Source organism: Lactuca sativa, chromosome 1 (assembly GCF_002870075.4).
Source record: "Lactuca sativa cultivar Salinas chromosome 1, Lsat_Salinas_v11, whole genome shotgun sequence".
Taxonomy (NCBI): domain Eukaryota; kingdom Viridiplantae; phylum Streptophyta; class Magnoliopsida; order Asterales; family Asteraceae; genus Lactuca; species Lactuca sativa.
The window spans coordinates 87,043,818-87,050,820 of record NC_056623.2 but is presented as its reverse complement, the minus strand read 5'-3'; positions in this window follow the sequence as shown (position 1 = coordinate 87,050,820).

Sequence of the window (7,003 nt, the reverse complement as noted above, 5' to 3'; positions counted from 1 at the left end):
AAATATTATACCAAAAACATTCAAACCGATTATTAAAAGACTAAATTATGTGCATGTATTATTTTGTGTGTATTTATTTACATGAGAGTGTATGTTATTGTTGCTCTAAAAACATATTAATCAAATATATAATACAAAGTTATATATTTAAGACGAAATTAACTACCTAATAAAATTAGTCATATTTATATGTATTAAATTACAAAAAAAAATGTTTGAAAGATTCAAATTTTCAAAGCACAACTCTTAAAAAGATAAGAATTAAAAGAATTGTGTCATTAAAATAGAAGTCACGATGGTGACAAAAAAAACAACAATAATATCCATAGAAACCTATACATTTCTATTCAATATCCACAAAAAAAACCATAAAGAAATGAATTAAGATATTTATAATTTCATCAATGTGAACATAATCCATCAAAAGCCAATTCATGATCTCATTCTTATTTCAAAAACAAACTTCAAACATATTAATATGAAAAAAAAAACTCATCAAAACCTAACTCTTGTTTGAACACATTTCAAAAACATCAAAATTCAAAACACTTATTTTAGCTCTAAATATGCAAATCTTTATCTAAAAAAATCTTGTTGTTTATATCATTTTTTTCTTACACAAACACACTTTCAACACATAACACATCAAAATTGAAAACGCTTTTCTTTTGGCTCTAAATGTACAACCTTGACGCAATTCTCATCACCTTTAAATACCAAAAACTTTTGCATTGGATCTTGTACACAACAAACTTCTGATGGATCTTGTACATAGCGCCAACATGGTTTTGAGTGAATGCCACAATGACGGGTCTCTTTCCATGCTCACTGTGGGCTTCTCCAATTCCTTTAACCTTGTCGACAGATCTGCATTACTTCATGAGGTCAGATTGAGGTGCCCTTCTATATCCTTGTGGGTAGAATTTCTATATGGTCAAGCAACAATGTTATATTTAGGGGACACACATATTCGGTCTACTACTGGAGTTCAACAAAGAGACCCCTTAGGACCACTTCTCTTTGACCTTGTGTTGGACCCGTTCTTGCATAATATTAGAGACAATTGCAAGCTTCTTCTCCATGCGTGGTACCTGGATGATGGCATACTTATTGGAGATTTCGAGGAGGTAACCAAAGCCTTAGACATAATTAAGGCTATTGGCCCAAAATTAGGCCTTCAATTGAATGTCAAGAAAACCGAGCTCTTTTGGCCCTCGTATGATGGAAGGAAGCTATGTGAGGGGCTATTCCCGGTTGGAATTGGGAGGCCGCATTGGGGGTGAAACTTCTCAGGGGAGCTGTTAGCAGAGATGCTAGTTTCATTAGCAACTTAGCCATAAAGAGAGCTAAAAGCACTGTGAATTTGATGCGCTTTCTTCCATAATTTTCTGACCCACAGAGTGAGATCCTTCTACTTCGGTCTTGTATGGGTATTGCTAAACTTTTCTTTGGGATTACGATATGCTAACCCGTTCACATGGAGGAGGCGGCGTTGTCTTCGATAATCGGTTACGTGGGGCGATTGAGGACATTGTGGTTTGCGGTGGCCACTTCTTTGGCGAATTACAGTGGCGACTTGCTTCTCTACCCATTTGGTTTGGTGGTTTGGGTTTATACTCGGCAGTAGAGGCTACCTCATATACGTTTGTTGCCTTAAGGGCCCAATCTTGGGTATTGCAAGACCACATCTTGCAGGATAGCGACATTTATGGTATGGATTCTGATTATGTTGGTGCCTTAGATTCTCTTTGTAACAAGCTTCCAAACATTGAACTTAGCAGTTTTACTACTAAGGACACCGCCCCCACCCCTAAATTCCAGAATACACTGGTGAGTGCCCTTTTTAGTAAAATTGTCCAAGATATGGAAGTGAGTCTTAATATGACGGCTCGACTGAAAGCAGCTTTCCAGTGTTTATGTGCACTACATGCTCAAGATTTTCTTCTAGCTATCCCCATAGATGGGCTTGGCCAACATATGTCTCCAATAGAGTATCGTACCATCCTCAAATATTGACTCATGATTTCAGTATTCCCAACCGATGGGATTTGTCCGGTGTGCCACAAGGCATATTTATACTCTTTCGGTGAGCATGCGGTTCATTGCAAAGAACTCCTTGAGTTCAAATACAGACACGATATGGTTAGGGATGTTTTGGTCGACATATGTAAGCGTGTCGGGGTCTCCGCCAAGAAAGAGGCATCTGTGAATTTCCTGATTGACCCGAAAAAAGGAAGATCAACCCTTAGACCCGCTGATGTTTTGATTTTTGGATGAGTTGGAGGGAAACACGCATGTGTGGACCTTACAGGGGTATCCTTTCTCGTAAGCTTGAGGGCCAGGGCTTTCACAGTGGCACAGGCTGCATTAAAAGTTGCTACATGCAAGGTCATCAAACATGAGAAAGCATGCATGGAAAATCAACACGCGTTCATACCATTTGCATTTGATACGTTTGGTTTCCTTGTGCCGGATGCGGTGAAGCTTCTTAGTAGAGTACAATGGATCATGCATAGCAATGTTATATCCCCTAGATCTATGGATGTAGTCTTCAAAAGAATTGACATTACCATACAAAAAGGCTTAGCGGTGCAACTTGTTGCCCATTTGTCTTCTCATTCGTTGTACGATGATAACTAAAATGTTTTGTTTATTTGAAGTAACATTATATTATTGAATATTATTTTCTTGATGTTAATGATAAAAGAAAGGGAAAAAAATGAAAAAAATAAAACAAACCTATTTATAATTTTGAACAACAAAAAGCGAGTAATCAAGTCCGACAACGGGTTTTCCAACAAGCCACAACGAGCTCTACCTATACAGTAACGTTATTTAATTATGAAGGTTGGCTGGGTAACTATTATAAAAAAGTAGAGTTACTTCTTTTTTTCCTGATCAGGTCAATAAAGTTATGAAAGATTTTGATTTATTTATCTCTAATTTTATATATAATGGATTTACCTGGACTAATACATGATTTTCTTTTAGTAAAAAATCTTGAAATTTTTTGCGAACAGGATCGCATTCAAAATAAATCTCCGATGTGAAGTTGATCGGTTAATTCAAAAGAAATGAGAGTTAGCACACAATTTTGTTAGTACCATCCAACCGAATCCAATTTAATTGTTTACTTATTCAATTTCAATGAGTTAATGTTCAAGTTCAACCAACTCATTTCTTCATTCTCATTCACTATAGATAAAGGAATAGAAAAGAAAAGATAAAAAAATGTATGAAGAGAACTCATCAAAATATAACTCTAGTTTAAATACACTTCAAAAACATCAAAATTCACAACACTTTTTTAGCTCTAAATATACAAACCTTCACCTAAAAAATTCTCGTTGTTTCTGTCTTCTTTTTTCTTATACAAACATGTTTTCAACACATAACACTTCAAAATTGGCAACACTTTTATTTTGGCTCTAAATGTACAACCTTGAGACAATTTTTCATCGTCTCTAATTATCAAAAACTTTTGGATTGGATCCTGTACACAACAAACTTCTTATGTAAAGTTCATACATTTTAGCGATGCCAAAGTTAGCCAAAAAAAATCCAAAATACGAATATGTTAGAGGAATGTTAGCTTAATCAACTGCATGATCAGTGAAATTCACTTTCACTGAAGTCAATATTGTCATGTGGGCATGTGGTGGTGACCGTGCTCCCAGACTAGATGGTTTAATGTTTTATTTTATTAAAAAATATTAGGATATGGTGAAGAATGAGGTTTGTGATTTTATTCAAGAATTTTTCCATTCTAGTACGATTCCTCAAGGGTGAAACTATTCTTTTGTTACTATCATTCTAAAAAAAGACAATCATATATTTATAAAATAATATAGACCAATAAGTCTTATAGGGTACAATACAAAATTATCGCTAAGCTTTTAACGAATCCGTTAGCTCAAGTTGTGAATGGTGTTGTTAGTTGTTAGTAATCATCATTTGTTAAAGATAGATAAATTTTAGATGACCCTCTATTGCTAAATGAGATCATAGAGTGGTATAAAAAGAAAAAAAGGTTGATTTGTAAAGTGGATTTTGAAAAAGGCGTATGAGCTGTTTAGTTTAAGGGTATATGATTAAGATCTTGGAGTTCATGGGGTTCGCCCAGAGGTAGATATCTTAGATTACTATTTGTTTAATGTCTGCCCACTCATTAGTCTCAATTAATGGTAGTTTGACATTTTAGTTTCAATATGTCCTTACATAAGGAAACCCGTTTGCTCCGTTTGTATTTATTATTTCTATGGAGGGCCTCCATGTAATAATGAAAAAAATATGTTTTTACAGTTGTTATTTCATGAAGCAGATATTGGTGATGGTGCTTTGTATGTGTCTCATCTTTGTTATGCAAATGGAGAGCTTTTCATAAGGGTGTGAAATAAAGATAATGCCAGGAGGTTGGTTGTGTAAATATGTATCAGTTATCTAGTTGTGACATTTGTAACTAGATAACTCATTTTCTGTTCCCATTAATTGGTAACAATTCATCTTTATCATTGATGCTAATTCTTTTTTAGGTGAAGGTGGTCGAAGTCATTCATGGGGAGAATTGTTGCTTGGATGGTGGCAAGCCAAAGGTTTTAATTGTTTGGGCTAATATGGTGTAATCTTATAATCGTCTCGATGAGAAAGGCGATGCATTATATTCTTATTCACAAAAGACGACAGGGGATGGTTTTTCCATTCAATTTTAAGATGAGATGTGGATGGGGTGTAACATCCTAAAAATACCAGATAAAAATTTTGTTTTTAAGTCATCCTAAACCATCAAAAGTATAACAATGTGGAAAAATAATTATCTGAGTACAATCCTAAAATCATAAATACTAGACACTGGTGGATGCGATGTGATCATGTAGGACCCTTCCATTTTGAACTGGAAGTACCAGAAAAATATTTCAACATAAATCGTAAGCATGAAGCTTAGTGAGTTCTCTAAAATACCACATACCATATATGCACATCACATATACATATCATACATACATATCAGTCTAAAGTTGTATCGGGTCTATATCACGTATGAGTCCCTTCCGACTCCATGAGTCCCTTCTGACTCTCTAAATCCCTTCCGACTCTTTGAGTCCCTTTTGACTCCCTCAGTATCTTTCAACCGGTATGGGTCTATTTCACCCCTACAGCTAAGCATACAGTCATACTAGCAAGATTCACAAAGACAACAAACACATACAAGCATATCAGTAAGTGTCACGAAGACAATTATTATCCTACAACATAATCCAGTAGGCCAAAATTGGTGCCTTCGACCCACAAGTACAGTGAAGAGACTTACCTCAATCTGATGATAACAAATCACACATTTGAGCTACTGCCACCATGGCTCCTCACACTGAACATATCCAAAATCAACTCTAATTAATAATCAGGGTAATGACCCATAATCAATGGTCCAAAATAATATTCTATCTTACTAAGGGTAAAAGACCATTTTACCCTTCCCAAACTTGACCCAACTAATCATCGCCTAAAACCCATAATGACCCAAGGCCCAAAAATTGACTAAAAGGACTTATGGGAGTACGCCATGCGTACCTCCCTATTACGCACTATGTATCGGGCTTTAACAGAAGAGGGACTAGGGCTGAACCCGTTATGCCCTGCATACCAAGAGGGTACGCACAACGTACTAATCTGTTGCCCAAAACTCATTATTAAGCTCTTAATGCTGAAAGACTATATGTCTAACACATAGATCTTACACTTGAGGATGTTTTAATTGATAAAGTCGACAACTTTAATCTTTTATGTGGCTTAATAGAGCCCAAAACCAGACCCTAGGTTCATAACTTCACTAAAGGACCAATAATTCATACATAGGCGGACTATAACCTTCTAGATTTGATTTTTATGACTTAATAATCTCAAAATGGCTATAAATGATGCTCAAGGGTTTTGGAGTAGCTCATACTCACAATATCTTATGCCATAGGACCAAAGCATGCCAAAACATAACCCAAATCTAGATCTAAACTAAGGAGCCATAAAGTTTAGAGCTTTATACCTCTAGAAGATGCTAAATGAAAAAACAAGTCTGGATCCACAAGCTCCAAGCTTCCCAACACCTCTCCAATGGACTACTTCTTCTTTAATATGCACCAAAACACATAAAGTATCACTCTAAGAGCTCAAGAACCTCACAAGGTGGTTAGGGTTTCAAATAACAGGAAAATGGAGAGTGGAGGCTGGTAATGAAGAGGCCTTGAGGGTCTTAAGGTGTTTAAATAGGTTCCAAACCCTAAAAATTTGGGTTTGAGGCCTGCATGTGTATGCCCTGCATACTCGAAGGAATCCATGATCCACATTAAATGACCTACGCCCGACGTACTCATCGAGTACGCCCTACGTAGGGACAAATTTTGCAAATAAATTTATAATTTAAGTCTTTATGAAAAATACATGGAACACAAGTGTTACATGGGGATGTTAACTTTATACATTGGTTTCCTAGGTTGTATGCATTAGAAGTGGATAAACATTACACTATTAGTGATAATTTCTTAGATGAGAGCTAGAGATGGACATAGATGAGGTCGGTTAGGCCGTTAGGGTGAAATTGAGCTAAGACAACTTCATGACTTACCTAGACCGTGTAGTGAACTTGTTACTTTGAATGACAGAGACCGTTAGGTGTGACCCCTGCATTCTTCGGGTATGTTCATGGTCAGTAGCACTCATTATCATGTTAATGATATTTGGCTTGAAGCTGGTGTTGTTAGCACGCGATGGTACAAACTACTGTCTATTAAAGTTAGTATTCTTATTTGGAGATTTGACTTTAAACATGATTCCAACTAGATATAATTTTCACGTTACAGATATTGACGTCTCTTCGACACTTTGTATGTGCATTGAAGATGTTGAGTAGAATGTTAATCATTTGTTCTTTAGTTGTGATGTTGGCAGGGGCGGATCCAAGGGGATCCTGGGGTAGCCCGGGATACCCCTCAAATTTTTTTCGGCAGTGTAA